Raw genomic sequence first — 21,610 nt, 5'->3', positions numbered from 1 at the left:
GTTGGTTCAGGAACCACATACTGCCAGCATCACCCAATACAGGGGAGAAACGACCCATCTGGGACCCCCAGACAAGTTTCTGCTCTAACAAAACTTCCAGACAATGATTAAAAACTACACAAGGCTTCTGGCTTGGGCACTGGGTGCAGAAGACCCAATGCCAAACAGACTGTCCACAGAGCCTTGGACAGCCTCCTTGGACTGATGTGGTTTCACCTGTATGGACAAGGCAAAGTAAGGCTTGAGCTGGAGATCTCTGGCCAAAATCTGTGTGGAAAACAAGGCATGAAAGAGCAGCACCACTTCAGGCTCCCACAAAGCAGCTGGAAGCAATGCCAGCCCAGCACAGACCCAGCTCAGCAGAGTCACAGGGCTAGCAGAACAATACCAAGGCAAGGACAGTGTTACAGCCCCAAGAACATCCCAGCACTGGGGCTCTGCACCTCCCTGGTCACCACAGACATGCCTGGAGATCACTGGATAGAGCCTCATCCCTGTTATCATTTCCAGACCAGACCATGAATTGCACTCCTGGCTTGGCCTCAGCCTTGCTCACCACCACAGATGTGTCTGACCAGCTGTGCTCAGAAAACCATCACAAAGTTCTCTTTTATCCTAAATTATGCATCCCTGACGTACTCCAGGCTGGACGATCAAAGGAACCCTTCCTGCCTGCCCTAGGGAGAGGTGATCACCACCTCACAGCACTGCTGGGTCACACTGGCACTGGAAAGAGGTTGGGGACAAGCCACTGTGCCACCTGCCCTCTCTGCTCTGAAGTCCCATCACCTTCCAGCACAGCCCCAAGGGTACACACACACACACACACACCCTGGGGATAAAGTCACACTCCTCACAGACCACACTCTGCTCCCTGCCCTGTGCACCAATGTGGGGGGCTGTTCCAGAGCACGATCCATCCCCAACTCCACATCAGCTCCCTGTTACCCCAGGTACCCAGCCACAGGAGCAACGTGTGTGAGACACTGATTACACCATTGCTCAGTGATACAGATCCCAAACATCACCCTGCAGAGGAGTTGGGGATGGCCAAGTACAGCTGGGGAGTTAAACACCAGGGAAACAGGAGAGGGGCTGATTTTAACTCCAATCCTTCCTGCTATTTGACCATTCATTTTTCCATTTTTTTGTGGAAGCAAGTTTAAAATATGGCCTTAAAAGCAAGCTGAAGCTATTAGTAACGCAAGGTGAAAGAGAGAGTAAATTCAGGGACACAATATAAACCCAAGCAGCTGAAAGGCCTCAATTAGGCTGAAAGGAGTTATCTGGTATTTAAATAATTATTAGATTGAAGGAATAATCACAGGTCTGAGCCGATTTTTTTCCCCCACTGTCATCCTAATGGAGACTATAATATTATTATTCAAATGCCCATGATTCTCATTGAGGGGGGAAGAAAAAAGGGCTCATTTAATCTCCATGCGACAGGGCTTCAGGAGGCCGATTAGTCATTTCTCTTAATTCAGCTGTCACTCACTCACGGGCACCACAGTTTGTCATTAGTGGTGGTTTATGCACATAAAAAACCTGCAAAAAAAGGGGAAAATTAAAGCCAAACCCAAAAGAGAATCTCCCCTGGAAAATGAGGGATCAAAGGACCAATTTTGATGTCACCATCGCAGCAGCTGCGTTTGCTCCGCGGTGCCGGTATCGTCGCTCTTGGGGTTGGGCTGGTCTTGTGAGCAGTAATTTATACACAGCCCCCCTGCCCCCCCCCCAGCACTGCTCTGTGCTCACCCATCACCCCATCTCCTCTGCTCCTGCATGCCTAGGACACTCCATCCCCTCCACAGGGCACAGCACCTACAGCCCTGGCTCCTCTGGGATGCAGCAAACATATGCACTGGGTACCCACAGCATCCTCACTCCATCATCCCTGCCCCAGCTCCTTGGATCCAAGGCCACATGCTTTTCCCTGGCTCTCCCTGCATCCCTCCCACCCTGGAGGTCCCTGAGCACCCCACAAAGGGGGAAGCAAAGCAAGCAATAAAACCCTACCATGGGCTTTCTCCTAAGGCCACAGGGGTTTGGAGAACTGGGAGAATGAAGCCTATTGAGAAATAACAGAGCTGGTGGGGAGGGGCCTCTGTGCCCACGATTGCTTTCTAAGCTGGAGGTGGATTCTGCCCTTTCTGCTTTTTATAGCCAAGTAAGATTCATCGCTGCGAGGCCGGGAGCAGGGTGATGGGCTGGCTCACTCTGCTGACCTCCTCTGCAGGTCACCAGGCTGTCAGAAATCCCCTGGAATTATCTAAAGGGTCACCCAAGGGCAAGCTACACTCTATCAACTAAAAACCACGAGCAAGCCATTTGGAACAGCCTCACCCTTGAACCAGCCTGACCCTTTCTTTTTGCATTGGCCCCGTATTGTATCTGCAGGTTGGAATGAGGGAACAAAGCCCAAAGTTTGGCCATTTCTTCATGGCAAGTGAGAGCTCATGTGCTGGGTCTGCATCCTCCCTGGAGTCCCTCAGGAATTTTTTCTAGGAAACATTTCCAACCATTAAAGCTGCCATCGGGATTTATCCCCTTGGAAGAAGTGATGTTCATTTGTCAGCTATGGAGGAAGATCTGACAATAATTAGGTGGTTGTTTTGGTTTAATTAGACAAAAGCTCTAAGTCAAACTGATCCTGAAACATCTCTGACCCCTGGGACCTTTCCAGCCCAGATCAGAGGTCTGGGTCTCAAGTCCTGCCTCCTCAGCCAAGCCGCAGCAGCCAGATGAGCCCCACATTGCTGGACCCCCCTCAAGTCCTTTCCCTGCTCTCAACAGCATCTTCACCTCTTCTCTCCAGCACATTTGAACCCTGTGCAGAGGATTTCCTCACCACACGCTGCCGTGGTGGGGTCAGGGAAGGCTGAGGGGCAGCAACTGGCGGGTTTAAACCCAGGTACCACACAGCAGCCAGCTCAGTCCTTTGCTTCAGCTTGACACCAGCTGAAGTTACTCCAGCTGTGCAACACAAAGCACTGGGGAGGGCTCCCAGTGCCTTTTTTTGTGGTGGTTTTTTATGTTTGGTGGTGGATTTCTGAGAATATTTTGGCTAAAACGACAGTAAGAGCAAGTGGTAAATCACCAGCGAGGTGCTGGCCTCAGGCTTCTGCAGAGGGTACCAAACCACAGGAATAACAAAGCCTTTCTTAAAGCATAACCCACAACACTGAACCCTGTGGCTATCAGGCTGAACCCCCCTGTTTTGCCTCACCCCCCTGGCTCTGCTGCCCCCCGGCAGCACCTGGCCCGGCTCCGCAGCTGGGAGCTGCATCCCCACTTCCCCAGAGCTGCTTATTCACGGGGATGGTATTTGACAGGTTCTCCAGCCTTCTGAGAAAGAGTTAAGAGGGCAAAATACAGTATTGTGGTTATTGCTTCCTCCAGCCCTGGGACAAGGAAGAGGAGGGGAAGAACGAAGCCCAGCCATGGAAAGGCATTTCCCTGATAACAAACACCACTGCACCAATTATGCACAAAATTTGTTCATATTGTCCAGACTGGGGACATTGTTTATACAGGGCATACTGGATAAGTCACCTCTCCCACATGTGTGGGTACACACACCCCAACAGGTCTGGGGTAAAGAGGAACAGAAAAGCCCAGGGAGAGACCCGCCTTTGCCACCGCGTTTTGGAGAGCATGGCACACAGCACCCTGCCCTGTAGTCAGACAGTACTCCTAGCTTTGTTCCAGACTTGAATAGATCTGGGCAAGTCCTTTTCCTCTTTGCCTCAGTTATTCCACCTATGAAATGGGTATAGCACCCTCAGATATGGGGCACTCAGACATTCAATCGATGGTAGGCTCAAGAGGGAGGTACCAGGCATAAGCTGCTGTTGTTAAGTGGGCATCAGGGACCAGTTTAGCACTTCTTGCTGCATCTCATTTCATAAACATCTTGAGCAGAGCCTGCTCCACAGAGCAGGGTTTCTCTCCCCCTGACAGTGGTGACAAGCAAACACAGGCTCAGTTACTCCTGACCTCCCCAAGGATGCTGAAACATCCCGGAGACACATCAAGGAGGCGTTTCTTTAACACTGACAAAACCATCAACCGTCTCCAAGGGAGCACTGGCTCCTCTGGCAAATCTATAGCAGGACCACAGCTGTGCCTCACACCCAGCTGTGCACTGCAGCTGGAGACATTTAACTCCCCAACCCCAAAAGACATCCAGAAAAAAATTCATCAGCAGCCCAGGACATGGAGGGGGAAGAAATGAGACACCTTCTTCTCTCCCTACACTGATACTTGACACCTGCTATCTGAGCAGCCCCAGCTGGCAGCTATCGAGCTCCAAATACACCGCTGTGAAATAGCTTATAAATTACCTCACATCCCCAGAGGTGCTGGGAAAAGGGGACTTTATTCACCAGGCAGTCCCTGAGGACAGACCCAAGGCTGGTGACAACACCACGCACCGGAGCAGAACAGATTCTTATTTTCCTGGTTGTGCTGAAGTCTGACACAAAGGGGAAGTTTAACACTTGTTAAGTTTCATGGCTGGTTTATTCAAGTTTTGGGATGTCTCAGTTTCATCCAAACCTGTGAGAAGTGGTCACTGGCTTCGGATAAGGCAGAATGGTAAATGTTTGTGGCCAGAAAGTTGTGATTCACTCATCCAGCCTCCTGCTGCAAGGACCAGCTCTAGGCATCCTTCAAGAGATGTCTCAGGAGGTCCCTAAAGACGGTTTAGAGACAGAGTCCACAACCCCTCAGACAATCCAAGGCAGTATGTCACTTAAAGAGTGCTTTTTTTGGAGTTTCTTACCCCAGCTCCAACAGACCGAGTTTTACCCACTCTCTTCCCTGGTGTACCTGAACATCATTTCACTGTTCACAGGCTCCTTTCCCAACCAAACAGGATTTAATGGGTGATGACCTTCAGTGCAAGCAGATTAAACAGCTAAACGATGTGCCCGAGGCTAGCCAAAAGGTCCCAGTGGCAAAGCCAGGAGCTTTATCTCCCCAGCCCCAGCCCAGCACACTCCCCAAGTGACATCCAGCTGCCGTCTGCTACGAGAGAGCATCACAGCGCAGCACGAGGGAAGATCACAGAGCGGCCACCAAACCGGAGGAGAAAAATAAGCAGCAGCTTCTCCTGGCCTCACTCCAAGTGCACCACAGGCAAGCGAAGAACCCCAGCTTCAAATTAAATGGGTCCCCAGCCACTCCATTAAACAGAAATCCTGAAACAGAAATCCTTTGGCTGTGCCAGCCCTGTACGGCGCGTGGTGTTCGTTATCCCCAACACTCCCTACGGCAGCCAGATGTATTTACACAGTAGCCACAGCGCTGTTACCTAAGTAAACCAGGAAATTGTACATTTGTTAAAATTAGGTTCTGAGATGCTGAATCCCCAACTGTGCAGCTATAGATTTCACTCAGCCAGCAGCACTGAAATTATTAAGAACACGCCACTGCCTGTGCACACATTCAGGCACATTTCCCCGCTGGGGAGGCGTGTACTGGCTACGATGCTCCACGCCACTCCAGAACGGGATTTATCTTTCCAGATTAGGAGTGATAACCACCCCCCTTCCAGCCAAGCTTGTACAGCCAAAGGCCATCATGCTGGTCCCCATCGCTGCCCCTTCCCCCATCGCACCAGGAGGGTAGGGGTGGTACCAAACCAGGCAGGAGCCATTGGGATACAAAGGCACCAAGGGAGAGACTCATCCCTTGGGCTCATTGCTTTGCTCCAGATCTCAGCTGCCCGTCACAACACTGGCACTCCCACCACAGAAGTGGAAGAAATGATTACCCAGGTACTGCCACGGGATCACAGGGATTTGGAAAGGCAGAACGCAAGTGAAAAAGCCCTTAAATTAACAACCAAACTGAAGCAGACAGGTTGATGCAGGAGAGAGCCACACCGCACTGAAGAACCCTTCAGGGACCATTAACCAGCCCTCGTCAGGCCTGTCTTAGTGGAAGAATGCGCTATGAACTGCAATCAACACCAGCTTTATCAGCGCCTTCACCTCTTGAAGGCTCTTCACACAGGGCTGCCTGCCCTTTAAAGCACATCACCAGGGCACTCGAGGCAGATTTTGGAAGCGTTTCGAGGTGCCTGAACCCTGGGAAACATAAAGCATCTCCAAACCCTGCCCAGTCTGCTTCACCAAGCATGACCAGCAGTGACCATCGCACAGCTGCAGGGACAGCAGCTGGTTGCTGGCAGGATCCCAGAGGGTCTTGAGCTTCAGTGCCCGGCACAGTCCCAGATCTGAGAGCCAGGTGCCCCCAGCCTCGTGCTCGGAGCTCTAGTCAAGGAGACACCAAAGCTTGGAGCCATCTCAGCTCCATTCCACCATCAACTGAGCATCCTCTCCTCTCCCGCAGCATTTGGGCATCAACAGCTACCCGAGAAAGTGGCTTCTCATCTGCTCCACGCTCCTCTGCCCTGCTTTTCAATTTCAGAGCTCTGGCAGATCAACTGATTAATTCAAGCCTGTTTAATAACCCTTCTGTTTAGATGAAACAAGCTGTCTTGTTTTCTTTATTTTTAACACCAACTCTTGTTCCTTTGCTAAGGATCTTGCTGTCATTTTAAAATTTCTCTCTGCAGCCAAGCTGACAATAGGATGGAGAAAGCATCTGCTCGTGTCCACATCTGACATCAGCCAGCAGTTACTGTGTGAGGCTACAGATGGACTGGACACCTCGATGAGGAAAAGGTCCTAAAGCCCTCAGTTTCTCTTGCAACATCTCTCCACTCCCTACATGGCTCAGATCATGGTGCAAACGCGGGGACCACGGGGCAGCTCCAGGCAGCGCTGGGAAGAGGACAGCAGACATGGGAAGGCAGAGCTCCCCAACTCATCTCCCAGCTCATCCAGAGGGACCATCACCGCGCTTCTCCACACTGGTGTGGGTGGGAAACTGCTGTGGAAAACCCAAGAGCCCATACACTGCAAGTGATGACCCACACTGATCCCTGCACAGCAATCATTTGGCAACGGTGAGGCAGGCATGGAGCCCAGCAGCTGCTCCCACCACCACACAGCCTTGCAGCAGTGCTGACAGCCTTCCCCCTCCTCCACTCACCATCACCTGCTCTCCCGTGGTGTCCTCACACCACAGGGTTTGGAGGCATCAGCCGGTTCAGCGTGGTCACAGCCTGGCAGAGCCTCCTCCTTCCCCACCCGCTGCAACCCCCAAGTGCTGTGCACAAAGAGGAACAGACACGCGGGGACCCGGCTCCCGATGGGAATGAGTTGGAGCCTCTCAGCTGTCTCCTGCCTCTCTGAATTTCAAAGCTGCACTTGTCTGTAGAGCAACTGAGTCATTTCCTTCCTATATCCAGCCTATCGGGCTGGATCCAGCAGCGCCCGGAAAACAATAAATCCTTCAAGGACTTGTAAGGCCATATTTCACAGGAATGCAGCCAGCCTGCCTGCAGAGCTCCCTGCACACCCTTTAATCCAGGACTCCTCTGTGGAAGTGGTCTCACCATGGTCCCAGAGCATCTGAGTACAGCAGCGGTCCCCATCCTTCCACTCACATCTCCTCCAGCAGCACAGGGGCCCAGCAGAAGGATGAGCATGGACCAGCACCCGCAGCCTGTGCGGATCAACACCACCTCATCACCCCTGAGCAGATAGATCACCGAGGCTCTGATGGGTTAAGAACCAGTAAGGAAGTTTTCTTGAACCCATAACGAAGCTTTCTTGACTCCATACAACAAATGCAGGATCTAAGAGGGAGAGACACTGGAGCTGAATCTGGTGCAGGACTCCCCAGTGCTCTGGCAGACCAAAAGAAGGCTGCAGCCAGGGAGGAGTTCGCTCTACAAAATACAGCAAAGTGACACACACATGAGAACTGGCACAGGTTTTGTCTCCTCTACAACCACAAATAGGTTCTTCCAGATCCACAAAACATTTCTACCTGGTCCCACAGTCCTGGTGAGCTCAAGATAAAAACCTCAATGACTGTGAGCCATCTGTGGCTGGAAGGTACAGAACTTCCACTGCAACAGCACTGAGATGCTTGATCTCAGAGTTTCCACTGAGGAAAACCAGTGCCTTCTCCAGCATCCCTCCAGCGCTGCCTCCGTTGCCTTTTCAGATGCCAGAAGCGAAGCCCTAAGACTCACATTAAGATTCACAACACCGTTACCCAAATGATCCCGTGTATGTGAGAAAAACTGAACGACAAGGAAATTAATCCCATATCCTCTTCAGCAACAAGATGGCTAAAGCAGATAATCCGGCAAAGTGTCATGTTTATAATGGAAACTCGCAGAGAACGCAACAGCGATTGTCAGGGATGAACAAATGAGTCAATATTTTACATTTTCTCATGTTAAGGTCTGCACTGTTTGTGAGGGGGCAGGGGGAATGCTCTTTAAAAGCCCAGGACTAGAAGGAAATTAAGTCAAAATCATTTGGCTTTCAATAGGTCTTTGAGCTCATGGTAAAGGGCAGTGTGGGGGCTGGCAGGGGAGGTGAGCTGCCCAAAGCCCTGCGCAGGCAGGACGCCCACCCAGGGAGACCCTGGCTTTCCTTAAAAGTAAATTAGATCTCGTGTTAATAGGATTGGGATACAGCCCATTTCAAACAAGTCTGTAAGGAAGTGAAGGTTAAAAAAAACCCCAACAACCCAAACATCCCACTGAATTCCCCCTCGGAAGCGAAGAACCCCACGTGCAACGTCAGTCCCATCCCACCCAACTTGTCCCTCCCCAGCTCAAGCCTTCCAGTGATCCAGTACCCTGGGCAGGGCTTAGTTTCTTTCATAAAAAAAAAAAACACAACACCAAAACAAGTTATACAACATCCTTGGAAGCCTTTAAAAGAGCCCCTGCTTCTGTTTCCTCCTGAGGATTTGTTCTAGCACCTCTCAGCTCAGCCCAGGACAAGCTGCAGCCGCCTCCAAGTCAGAACACTGATTTGGTGGAACCAATGGAAGGGATTTGCCCCCATCACACAGTTTATGCCTTGAAAAGCTGAGTTACACAAGCACTTGTACAGCACCTTATTATATCCCAGTGGACAAGCAACAGGGCTCCTGCCTCTTTCTTCCAGCCAACTCCAGAGTGCTTGTCCACGCTCCTGGGTTGCTATGAGATTTTAAAGGCAGCCTAAACCTGTGGCCACTGAACGGGTCTTAAACACAATTCCTGCTCCATAAGGCTCCTCAGCTGCCCATGGAGCCAAACACACCACAGTCCACTGATCAGAGAAGGGCTGAGCATCACCACCGTGATTAACTCCTTATGAGCCACAGAGAAACCACTGCAACTGGGAGAGAAGGAGCCCACAGCAGACCTTTGGCTGCTGCACCATCTCCCAGCCAGCCAGATTGCTTTCTGCTGGTGTTTGTCATCTGGCCCTTCCAGCTTCTGCAACACAACGGATGATCCTTTGCAATCTTAAACTGATCTGTAAATACAGAGGGGTAGGCACCAAAGGCTGGAAGTTTTAGAAGGCTTAGGGCAAACACAGAAGCATCTCTTATTCCAAAGAAGACTCTGAGGAGCTCTTGCTCCCACTGAGCTTACTCCAGATTTTGGGAAGACCTTTTTCTCCTTGCAAAGACATAAACAGCATCTTTGGAAATACAAAACTGGCTCAGAAAATACCCAAGAAAAGCCATTCCACTCCTAGCTCCTGCCCTTGGTGAGCAGGCTGGTCTGTACAGCTGCCCTACAGCTCCTGGGGTCAGCAGCTGAACGAAGGAAGTTCTCACTTGTGCCCTCAGCATCAACACTTCATGAAACAAGAACAGCAGAGCAAATACCCAGGGGCTGCAGTCCCTCCCCATGTTCCACAGATGATTCCCAGACCCACCAGGGCTCCCTGGGGCCAAGCAGATACCTGCTACAACCACCCAGACACCCCTCAGCAAAGCCCTGGACAACCGTGGTGCTAAGAGTACACCGAGCTGCAGTCAGCTGTCCCTGACCTCACAGCATCACCGCTAACAGCTTCGCAGGAGTCACCCTCTGAGCTGGGGGTTTGCTGCCAGCACCTCACTGTGCTCCTGTTCCCCAACGATGCCTGGGAAGACAGGAGCTCCCATGTTTTAGCTTCAACACAGACTTAAAACCTGTGAGACAGCAAATCTTCAGCATACAAATAATTCAGCCAGTTCAGAAGCCTCCAGGCATGTTCCCCTTTCCTCCCCACCCTGCCTCTTCACACTTCCATCACAAATGAAAAGGAAATTCACCAGCTTTTTTTTTTTTGTTTGTTTAAATAACATTACAGGCTGTGACATAAACCAGCAAGGGCAGGAAACATGATCAGGAGGGCAGGGCTCCATCCTCTGCTCCTGTCACTGCGACTTTTTGGGGACTTGGCAAATGAATGAGCAGAGGAGACAGCCCCTGTGGTTTATGGAGTTGAACTGTAACATCCCTGTTAAGCAGCCAACTTACCATTTCTCTGCCCTGACATCAATAAATCTACAGCAGCCACCGGGAACAAAGCTCTTCACATGAAGCAGCTACACGTGAATCCCTCGGATTTGGCTACCTGGGCAAGGAACCAGCCTGCCCAGTCTGCCAGGGTCACTGATGTTCTCCAAGAAGTGGGAAACCACCCGTTTCAGGATTTGGGAGGGTGTAACCCTGCCAGTGCCACATGTATGCCCGTTGTGCCACCAGCCTTCCCAAGAGGCAATTCCCAGAACCTCAGCTGCCCATTCCTGGCAGTGGGGAAACAGACACTGAGCTGTAAACAAAAAAACCATCTTGACAAGACAAACTCTGAGAGCCCAGCAGTCAGGAAGCAAAGAAAAAGAGCCCAGAGCCTCCGTTAAGAAGTATCATAATTAATCTCAAACTCACTTTTCGGAAGTTCATTCCCAGGTTAACAGACTAAGGCAGCGTTAAGCCTGAGCAGCGAGGAAAATCCCAGCACGTTCCAGATCCCTGCCCTTCTCTCACTGGATGCCCAGCTTCCTTCACCACCTCCAGCGTGCCACACGCGAGGGACCGCTCCAAGCTCTGTCTTACCGATGACATGAAACCGCTACGGAAGAAAAACTGCCCATAAATCTCTCTGGGAGGCATTTGCTCCCAGGCTCCCTGAGCCTGGAAGTCACCCGAGGAACTTGTTCCACGCTGACTCAGGGTCTAACGACGGCTCCTGGACCGGCCGCGGTGGATCCGCTTCCTTCCCAGCGCGCGTCATGGGCGGCAGAGTGAGCAAGCAACAGCCCAGAGCTGCCCCAGAGGTTTCCTGTTTTCCCCAGCACCGTGCAGCTTCCCAAGACACTGCACAGGGAAGTGAGGCTCCAGAGCCTGACACAGATCTGCTGCAGGAATTAAAACTGCTGTTTTTCCAATGCTGTGAAGAGTTCAGCCAGGAGCTGAACGCAAAATAAGCTGTTTCCCTTAACCTTCCCTGCCATCGCCTCTGCAAGGACTGACACTCCCCCATCCCACCATCCCTTTGCTGGGAAAGTGGAGCAAGATTTGCCTGAGCATCCCAAGGACTTCCTCCCCACCTCAGCACTCTCATCACCAAGCCCCACACCCCAATGAAAGCCATGGTGTGCAGAAGCTGCCAGTCCAGCCCTGGGGAGCCCTCCCACCCCCTCCAAGTCACCCCAGAGAGGCAGAGGTCCGTGCTCAGCTCTGCCTGCACCCACCCCTCTGAACAGCCTCCTGCTCACACAGGGTCTCGCTGTTGTAGTTGTTTCACAGAGGCTTCTGCTAGAGCAGAACCACCATAAATCAGCACCTCCCCTCGCTCCCACCACCATCAGTAGTCATGGCTGGGCTGTGAGCCCAGTTTCAGTGTTATGTGGCACCAGCACCCACCCGGAGAGCCCGTGATGCTCTGGGGAGCAGCTCCCAGCCAAGCCCAAGCAAAGGCTGATCTAACACCCACTTACCACGCTCGGGAAGAGGCTCAGCCTCAGCAACAGCCAGGAAGGACACTGCCCTTCCCGTCCAGCTCCCAGCAGCAAGGCACCAAGCCCGGGCTCCAGCACAGAGCCCCTGCCACGCTCCAAGCACGGCACTGAGCCCCCTCCTCAGCAGCGCAGCCCTGGGTCAGTGGCAGCTCAGTTAATGAGCCCCGAGAAAGGAGCAGCGGCAGCGGGAGGAGGCGAGGTGAGAGGTCAGCGTAATATTTACTCAGACGTCACCTTTCACTTTTATGAAGCGGTGCCGGAGCAGGAAAAGGGCTGTGAGGGATGTTCCTGCCTGAGAAGCCACCCTCACACCAAGCACAACACGCAGCCGGCTCCAGGCTGGCTCCAGAGAGTCCTCCACAGGACCCTCAGACCCCCACCAAAATTACAAGAGGCTGGGGACAGGCTCTGGGCTCTTCCCACAGTCACTGCCATCCATCCCATCAGAAGGGCAGAGGGAATGGCCAAGGTGGGCAGGACCTCCAGAGAGCTTCTCCAGGTTCCCTGAGCTTCAGGAGATGCCCAGTTGCACAGAAGCCCCTCACTCAACAGGGCTGTCCCTCCACACCATGATTGTAAGGAACCCAGAGGAGCTGGCACACCGTGCAGGGAGCTAGAAACACCTCCACTGGGGAACAGAATTCCCCAGGAGAACTGTGCCTTGGAAGGACTGTCTCCTCTGCCAAGTGAGGAGATGGCACCAAGCATGGGCAGGGTGGTCTGGGGCAGGGCTGGTGCCACGCAGGCAGGAGCAGCACTCCCTGCTGCCCTGGCTCGCAGGGCTCCCCCAGGCTCACTATCCCTCTGCCTTTTGAGAGCATCTGGACTATGTTTTTATAACGTGACTCTGATGCCTTTCTATCTCCTGCTCTGAACAGAATTTTAGCCCAGGCAAAGCAGGATTACACTTTCATAACACGATATGTTTATCTCGCTCTTCACCACCCACCCCCACCCCCATCATCACCTCCCAGGTCCATTTCACCCAAACAGAAGCTGCGATTACAGTGAGAAATGTGAGATGGGCTCTATCTGATAGCAAAGGGAAGGGCACCTCTTTCCCAGCACCCTGAGCCTAGCAGCACACACCCCCCACCGAAGCAGACAGCACCCTGGTAGCCCATGCCAGGCTGACAGCATCACTCGGGCAGCTGAATTGCATGGATGGACCGTAACTCAAACTCCACATCCAGCAGCAGGGAACACACAGCAGGTCAGACCCATCACTGACGTATGATGCACTCAGGTGTCTGCTAAACTTGCGGTTTCTTGGTCAAACCCTGTCAGAGAAGCCTCAGCCTCACCCCTTAATACCCTCCCCTCCAGCTCCCAGTGCTTGGGCTCGGACCACAGCGGGCAGAGGAGCCACAAGTCATGCGGGGGAGCCAAGCTTTCCTGGGAGAGGAGTGGGAAGAGGCAGCCACAGCCACTCAGCCTCAGGTGGGAATGTCTGAAAAGAACCAAAACCCTCCCGCTCCCCCCAGCAAAGCACCGGTCAGACCCACAGCACCCATAACTCGGGGTCCCATCCCAGGGCCGGGGCTCCCATCCCAGACAGAGACTGTATTTCAGCATAGCTTTGCCAGCCTCTGACTGAGTTTATGATCATTTTCCAGTGGGCTCCGCCAGCCCGATCCAGAGGATCCCCTCTAGTGGGATGAGAAGGAATTTCAAGCCCACATCCCACTCCCATCCCCTCCCCGGCTCTCTCTGCACCAGCCGCCGGCTGGCTCTGCTGCCCCGGCTGGGCAGTGGGCTGCAAGGGGACCCGGCTCGAGAAATGCTCACGCCGCTCCCCCACGCTCCCCAAACCTTTTTCAGAGGATTTGGGGTGAAGTCAAACCCAGGCTGGGAAGGCAGATGCTGGGGAGGCGGCACAGACGGGAAGGACGGGAGCCGGGGGGAAGCAAACAGCAGACATGAAGGATAAATCCCCCTCACAGTAGCGAAGGGGGATGGCTTCCATCAGCAAAACATCTACCTCGGACAACAGCGTTGCCAAAAGGACCACGTCCCTCACCAGCAATGCCAAGTGCTCGCTGCAGAAACGGGGCTGGAGGCATCCCAGCCACCCCACAACCGGGTGGGCGCAGCAGCAGGCGGGGAGCCCGGCTGGAGGCATCGCCGGGTGCTCCCACAGCCCATCTCCCTCGCCAGCACTAAAACCACCCAGCAAACGTGTGTATTCTCACTGCAGAGAAAGACTCTGAACGCGAGCCCCCGGCAGCCGCCTCTGCAGCCTCAGGACAGCACGCTGCCCTCAATTCAGCTTTTGTTCCCGCTTGGCTTTTCATCCCGGAGGCTCCCTCAGCACCGCTCCCTCTGGGGGACAAAGAGCTCGTGGCCTCCTCAGACCAGAGCTCCTTCCAAGTCTGGGCCCTCTCCCTGCACCATGCCCCAGTAAGGGATGGTGGGCACCCAGTTAGTGGAGCTAAGGGTGGGATGCTCTTGGTGAAGACACATCTGATCCAGCCAGCAGCACTTGTGGCTCACCCCCTGGAAGAACTTGTGGTACCTTTTCCCCCTTGGACCACCACCCCCCCCCCCCCCCCCCCGCCCTACCCTTTGCTGCTGCAGCGTGGCCTCCTAGCCAAGCTGGTTAAGAGATTAACACTCTAAAAACCACATTTACTCTAATTAGCCATGAAATCTTTGTAACTAAGTGAAAAAATGTTTCCCTTGAGGGATTTCTGTCCATTCATCACTGTTTGAATTGCCAGGGAGAGAGAGAGGGGGGGAAAAAAAGGGAGAAAAGAGGGGGAAGAGAGAAAACCCCCTCAGATCTAATGAATTAATAGCAGAATGCCCAGAGGGAGCAGCGGGCTCCTACAAAACACGGGCACCTCAAAGGGGGCTTTTCACAGGCTCGCCGAGGGGACGCTTCGGAATTATTTGGAGTTAACAGACTGTAACACAATGCTCTGCTCCCCTACGAGCTGGGCAGCTTGGCCAGCTCCCTTTCCATGGGGATGGACAGACAGACAGACACTGCGCCCGGCTGCGTGCGGACAGCTGGGTGCCCCTGCCCTGCAGACAGCTGGGAAGGGGGGTGTCAGAGGATGGGACACAGGGCTCTGCTAGCACAGCCAGCACCCCCCAGTTACTGTTTGACCAGGGAAAACATTTTGGGAAGAGTTGGGGAGGGGAGATATGAGAATCTTGCCACAAGTTAGGCCCATAAATATTTCATATCGCTGGAATAAGAACGATTATATTCCTGCCAGCACTTTTCTTGTGTATTTTAAATGTGTCACCGCCTTCTACTTTCTCCCCCGTTTGTGTTTCTTGTAACAGGCCCATGAAATAAAGATTAGCTGAATAATCAGGAGTGTTTAGAGAAGTGAAGGGGCCTGTCTCAGGAGCACTGCCTGCTCAGGTTCATCTTTTTTTTTTTTTTCCTTCTTTTCCCCTTTTTAAGGATGCCAAACACAGATGGGGGAGCATGGTTTTCACACGCCGTAGGAGACGGGCTGGAGCAGGAGCGAAGCGCATCGCCCGAGCGCGCAGGGACGAGGCGAGCGGAGAGCACACGCTTCCCCGTCAAAAATGACAGCCTCAGCGCCACGCAGAACAGGGGAGGGGGGCAAGCACTCCCTCCCCCCCCCCATTACATATTTATTGTTCAAACTGCAGAGGGGCCAATTAAAACAGCTTGATCACCGCCACGTTCAGACAGACGCGCAGGGAAGCAGGTGCGCGCTTCCCCGTTGCGGCGGAGCAGGGTCCGCTCTTCGGAGAGCGGCTCAAAGCACCTCAGTGGAACAAAGGTACGTCCAAGATGCAGCCCAGCTCCCTCTGGAAAGCATCATGCTGACACCAAGGAGCAAGCACAGCCTCCCTGCCACACGCCCCGTGCAGTTTCTGCCCATTAGCTTTTGCTTTCTCCCCTAGTTCAGCTCCTCGTACGAACTGCCTGCGGCACAGAAACAGTCAGCATCATCTCCATCTCTCCTAGCTTCTGGGCAGCTATTCCAAGACACACTCCTGACTCCCATGTAATAGCTGCAACAGGAGCTCCCAAAGTAAGTTCTGGAAGGTCTTACAGCGGTAGCTAAATTAGGGATCTTGGGAAGGTACCACAAATCACATTTCCCTGAGACACCACAGGGTCTGCTCAGCAAACTGCTCCAAATGTCATTTCCATTTAGCTGCTTTGCAAGCCAATTTGTCACATACTAATGCAATTTGCTGGAGAGAGTTAAAGAGCACGGGGCAGTAGCAGCCACCTCTTCTCCCAGCTCCTGCAGCCAGCCTGGATCTGCACCTTCCCTCCAGTACCCAGCTGCAGCTCCCTTCTACTCAGAGGCAGGGGAAGCTCGGGGTTAACACAGAGAGCAAGACCCAGAATGGTTAAGAGCACAGGGAAAGCTCTTCCTATCACATCGGTGGGCTGTGTGCAGATCTTACAGCATCTGTTACCTGTTTCCACAGCACAAGCTTGCTATAAGCCGGGGGGAAACTCCACGATTAATTACATCAAGCAACACCATAAAGAGAATGAAGAGTAAATTGGGTTACTTTATCTTCTTGCAACAAGCACCGTGGAGATGGTTAGAAAAGTTGAGGAAGATGACTGGTTTGCCACACAAGCCATTTCACAACGTTCAGGTTACTCATCGCTTGCACCAAGTTTCTCAAATCAAAGCTGCTTTATCTGGTTCCTTGTGCCACCCCAAAATACCCCATTTAAGCTTTGAGGGTCCTCAAGGTGACAACAAATGGCAAAAGGACAGCAATAAAGGGAAAAAAACCCACTGCATTTTAAAGGATCTAACACCTCTGTGTTAAAGGAAAAAGGCTAAACATCTGTTCTGAAGATGGCACAGATTTCTTCTGAGGCATCTGTCTTTCAGCTGTAAAGTAGGTCATTCGATCTAACTTTTAGACACCGTATCAATGAAGCCATCCAGAGGAGGAGAGACAAGACCATCTCCCCAAGCCAGCTCAGAGCCATTAAACACATTCAAGCCACCAGCGAAGCATCAAGTGCTCAGCAAATAACAGGGAAACCCTGTCAGCAGTAGGTTTTTACATCATGATCCTCAGAGAACTCCACATTCCCTCACCTCCAAGCCAGTACCTTGAACTGTAGGTCACAGACACACAGGTTTTTTCCCCTCTACCACTTACTATTCACCTCACTTAATATTAACCTATTGACTTTCTGATACCCCTTAGAACACAGATTAATTGAACATCATTCACTTCACCTCCAGGAACGTGAAAGTATTGGCCACTGCTTGAATGAAGACAAAGCCTGTAATGCCTGACCGTGCCAGGTTAAACGGAGGTCACGCCAAGAGGAGACAGCGTGGCATCCCCTCCAGCGCTGCTCAGAGCAGCCTCCGCCGTGACCAACACGCCATCGCAGCAGCTACAGGGCTGGAGAAGACTTGGACCATCACAGGGAAGTTCGGATTTCCCTGAAGGGAGCACAAGTGCATCTGCCTTCCCTTCCACCGCCGCCTTTCCAAAAGGACCTTGTCAGGATTTAGGAAAGTTTTAATGGGGATTTCTTTCCCCCCCCAAGATTCAGGGGTGTTTTCAAAAAAAATAAATCCCCCCCTTGCCAGAAGTAACTTTCCCATCACGGAGTTTGTTCCGCTGCACCGACCGCTCCAGCCCGTGACCGAGCGGCAGCAGCCGCCGAGAACACACAGACACGTCTCACGCCTGTGTGCGCGTAACCCAGCCCGGGCAGGGAGAGGAGCAGAGCTCGGGGGCTCGGAGGGATTACCTCACGCCGCTCCGCAAGCAGCATCCCTCCGGATGCCGCTGCCGGGCACCGCCGCTTCCCCGGGCACGGGCGGGTACCGGCGGCGCCGCCGCGGCGGTCGGTGGGGCCGGTGCCGCCGAGCACCGCCCCGCGGTCTGCAGCCCTCGGTGCCACCCGCTTTAGGAGACCGCGGGGAAGGGTGCCGCGGTCGGCACCGGGAGACGAGTCCAAACCGCCTCCCCGCACCTTCCCGGCCGCGCCGCGGCAGCGGGGATGCCCGAGGGAGCCCCAGCCGCGGGGATGCCGCGCTCCGCCGGGGACGCCCGCGGATAGAAGCCCCTCGCCAGCCTCGGCCACTCACCAGACCTCCCAGCAACGGTGCCTCCCGCCTCCTCGGGGTGCCGGCTCCCCGGCTCACGGCGGGGTAATCCACACGGTCCCCGACACCATGGAAATCCAGGGCCGGGCGCCCGCTACTCCTCCGCCTTCCCGCAGCCCCTCAGCCTCCCGCGGCTCGGCTCAGCTCCGCCGGCCTCTCATGCCTCCGCAGCCCCTGCCCGTGCGCGGCAGCGAGCCCTGGCTCTCCCTCCGCCCTCCCCCGAGCCGCCCCGGCATCCGCCCGCCGCCGAGCCCGGGCGCGCTCCCCGCTCCCCGCCGAGCCCGGGCGCGCTCCCCGCTCCCCGCCGAGCCCGGGCGCGCTCCCCGCCCGCCGCCGCCCGCCCCCGCGCCGCCCCCGCTCCCCGCGATTAACCCTTTCCCAGCCGGGGAGCGGGGCTCAGCCCGCCCGCTCGCGCAAATAGCGGTGCGGGGAAGCGCGTCCGTCCCCGTCCGTCCCGTCCCCCCCCCCTCTTCACCTGCGGATCCGTGGTCCTCGCCGAGCTGAGCGGAGCGAAATGCCCAAGGAAGCGGCACCGCGCTGAAACAAAGACCAAAAGAGAAACAGGGAGCAGGGCTGCCTCACTTAAAACGACTTAACATCCCTAAGCAGCTGCACCTGGGCCGGGGTTAAGTGGCCACGGAGTTCCAGACATCCCCACCTGTGCACTCAGCTGTCCCCCATTACCTGGGTGATAGCCTCCCATCAGCTCAGGGTGGGGGCTGATGGTTTTTGCCCCAGCTCTGACCTCTTGTACACTCCCTCCCCCAGTTCTGGTGGGGAGAGTCATACCTTGGCTCTCTGTTCCTCAACTTCCCCATCTATGAAATAATCATTTCCAGCTGCACATGTGCTGTAGAGCCCCTGAGGATGCTGACCTTTTCACCTCCTGGCCTGCCAAAAGCTGGCAGAGACCCACCACAGCAGCCATGGCCAGCCAGCTAGGACTGGGTGCCCTACAAGCCCCTAGACTGGGAACCCTTGGGATCCTTCCTTGGGATCAAGGGGCTCATCACAGAGCCCACTGCCTGGCCTCTCCTGTTGGCTCAGCACAAATGTTTGGAAAGCTGTAGGGTACCCAAAGTGAGGGGCAACCACCCCTGAACCACACTGGCCATCTGCATTGACCTACAAGGGCTTGGGAACCCCTGCAAACAGGGAGGAAAGGTGGCCCCAGGACAGCGTGGCCACGCTGCTCCATGGTCCAGCTAAGCCTGCCCCAGCAGAGCAGCATGAGGGTAATTTTGAGGAGGGCATGGATAACATGATGGATTGCTGCCTTCCATTTCTTGTCATCAAGGATACTTTTAAAAAATTATATATATTACATATTGGAAAATTTGCAAGAGAAAATTACTGCCATCATCCTGGGCCTCTTCCACAATGAACCCAAGAGACTAAACCAACCCAATTTACTTTTGGAAAGCAGCACACAGGGTAGTTGCCCTCCAGCCCCTCTCACGTCCACTGTTAGCACGGCTACAGAAGCAGCCTCACTGTATCCTTCCCTGGTTCATCCCATGGAGGGACACACACACCTGATGCAGGTTAGCAGGACCCTGCAAGAGTGATGGGGGTAAGAGAAAATTGCCATTAGTTTTGCTGTTTGCCCCATGTACAGAGTTCATCAACCTCTTGTGCTGGGGTCTGGCAGGGAATGCCTTTCCACCCCACTGTGCAGCTCTGGATCCTGTGCTTTTCCCCACCCCGGGAGGGCTGTAAACCAGAGTCTGCACTCTCTCTCTCCATGGAGAAAATGACAGGTTAGCTTGCCTGGGCTTCTCCCCATCCTCACCACATCTGCCATCCTTCAGAAAAGGATTTCCCTTCCCAAAGTGCCTCTACAGCTGAGCGGGGCATGGACATACCTCCCTACACATCACAGTGACAGCCCCGCTCCCATGCAAAGGGTCCCCTTGGCGCTACTGGAAGCCCTAGAGCAGGGGCTTCTGACATCCTGGGAAGATACAGAGGTTGCAGCTCAGGAGAGGAATCAGAAGACACTCAGTGGATGGCAGCATTGGCTCCTTAGCAAGCTTTTCTCTTTCACTAGTCTGTCCCTAATACATTTACTGTGTTGTGCATCCACAGCAAACGGCACTAAATCCCATTACAAACCCCATCCTTGGTTAAACGTCCATCCCACTAATACAATTTCTCCTTTGCAGAAAGCCATACAAGGCAGGACAGAGTGCCTCAACAGCCACTGCTCCCCTCCTTCCAGGACCGTCTGCATCCCGTCTTCTGTTTATTACTTATTGATGGTCAATTATGTTCCTGTACGGAGAGTCCATCGCAAGCTAATTACAGGATGGCTGAGCTGGGGAGCAGCCCCGAGACTGGCAGAGTGGCTCGTGCACTGGGCATGTGAGCGAGGGGCTGTTCCAGCACGCAGTGAGTGAAAAGACCCAGCAAACAGCTGGAGATTCACCTGCTCAGGCGATGGACGGGCTGCTGGGCTGTCGTGGGCTTTAAACATCAGCGAGCTCAGTGCTGGAAGGACTGCTGGAGAAATCCTCCTGTGGGTATTTGCCTTTTCCTGAGGAAAGGTGAGAGGTGTGAGGCTTGGAATCGAAGTCTGGAAGAAAGGACCTGCCTCAAATTCCATCAAATACACGTGGTGACAAATGTAGAGAGAGGCACACACCTAAACGCACAGTCCTGTGTCCACAAAACCCCGCAGAACCTCAGCACATGTGTTTATTTACATGTTCTTGCAGTTTCAGTGCATGAGACTGAACTCAAGAGCCTGGAGTGCCAACACAAGTCCACGTCTGGCCCCCCTTGCCGTATGCATCTGAGCTCCTGGCTCTGTGGGGGCAGAAAGGGCTCCCAGACCCTGTGATACAGCGGTGTGGGATCCACCCGGGCAGCAGGGATGCTGCCAGGCACACTGGGTCACCGACACACATACCCAAGAAACCCTGGGCAGTGCCAATGTGGGCTCAGAGCCCCTCAGCCCGTCTCCCAGGGCTCTGAGCTGTGCTGTGGAACAAACTGGGTGCTCAACAAGTGCTGCCTGAGCTGGGAAGATCAGCTATAAAGCCATCAGTAAACTCCTGGCACACAACTTCCCGTCCTCCTTTCCTGCAGCACAGGGAGCAGCGCTGAGCACCGTCTCCATGGGGCAGGATGCGGGCTGCAGATGACAAAGCAGTCTTGAAGCAGCTGGTGAAGCAAGGCACCGGTGAGAGATCGGTCTCTGCTTCCAGCCCGTGTATTCACAATCTCTCTCTGTCCTCATCTTTGATAAACTCCCTTGCTTCAGACCACAGGGGTCATGAATCTGTCTGAGCCTTTCAACCCTTCCAGCGCCCAGCTCGTGGTGTTCTCTACAGTCCTGGGTAAGGAGGCTTTCTGCATCGCCTCTGGCGCTTCTCCTCTGGCTGCCCACGGATGTGGCTGGACCCAAAGTCAGTATTTGCTCTGCATCTGCCATTCCCAGGATTCTGGGAATCCTTGGCCATCCCAGGATTCTGGGAATGGCAAATAAAATGGATTCTGCTCTTCCCTGACTTCCAAAGCAGGAAAAATACCATATATATATTTATAAATAATAAAGCAACACATGTAATAAATAAAAACAAATATAATAAATAAATATCTTTAAAAAAGAGAAATATAAATATTTT

At 53.7% G+C, this 21,610-nt stretch overlaps 1 protein-coding gene across 1 annotated transcript in view; it reads right to left on the bottom strand.

Annotated features, from left to right (window-relative positions):
• Positions 1 to 18,035, bottom strand: part of PLXNA2 (plexin A2) — a gene marked incomplete at its 3' end in the record, with an annotated part of 157,022 nt that extends 138,987 nt beyond the window's left edge. Inside the window, exon 1 of the mRNA XM_084275874.1 lies at positions 17,964 to 18,035. The remainder of the gene's footprint in view (positions 1 to 17,963) is intronic.
• Between the last annotated feature and the right edge of the window lie 3,575 nt (positions 18,036 to 21,610).

This window comes from Gallinula chloropus (genome assembly GCF_964237585.1).
Source record: "Gallinula chloropus genome assembly, chromosome: 27".
Lineage (NCBI taxonomy): Eukaryota > Metazoa > Chordata > Aves > Gruiformes > Rallidae > Gallinula > Gallinula chloropus.
The sequence above is the reverse complement of the archived record's forward strand: the minus strand, read 5'-3'. Positions and strand labels throughout refer to the sequence as shown.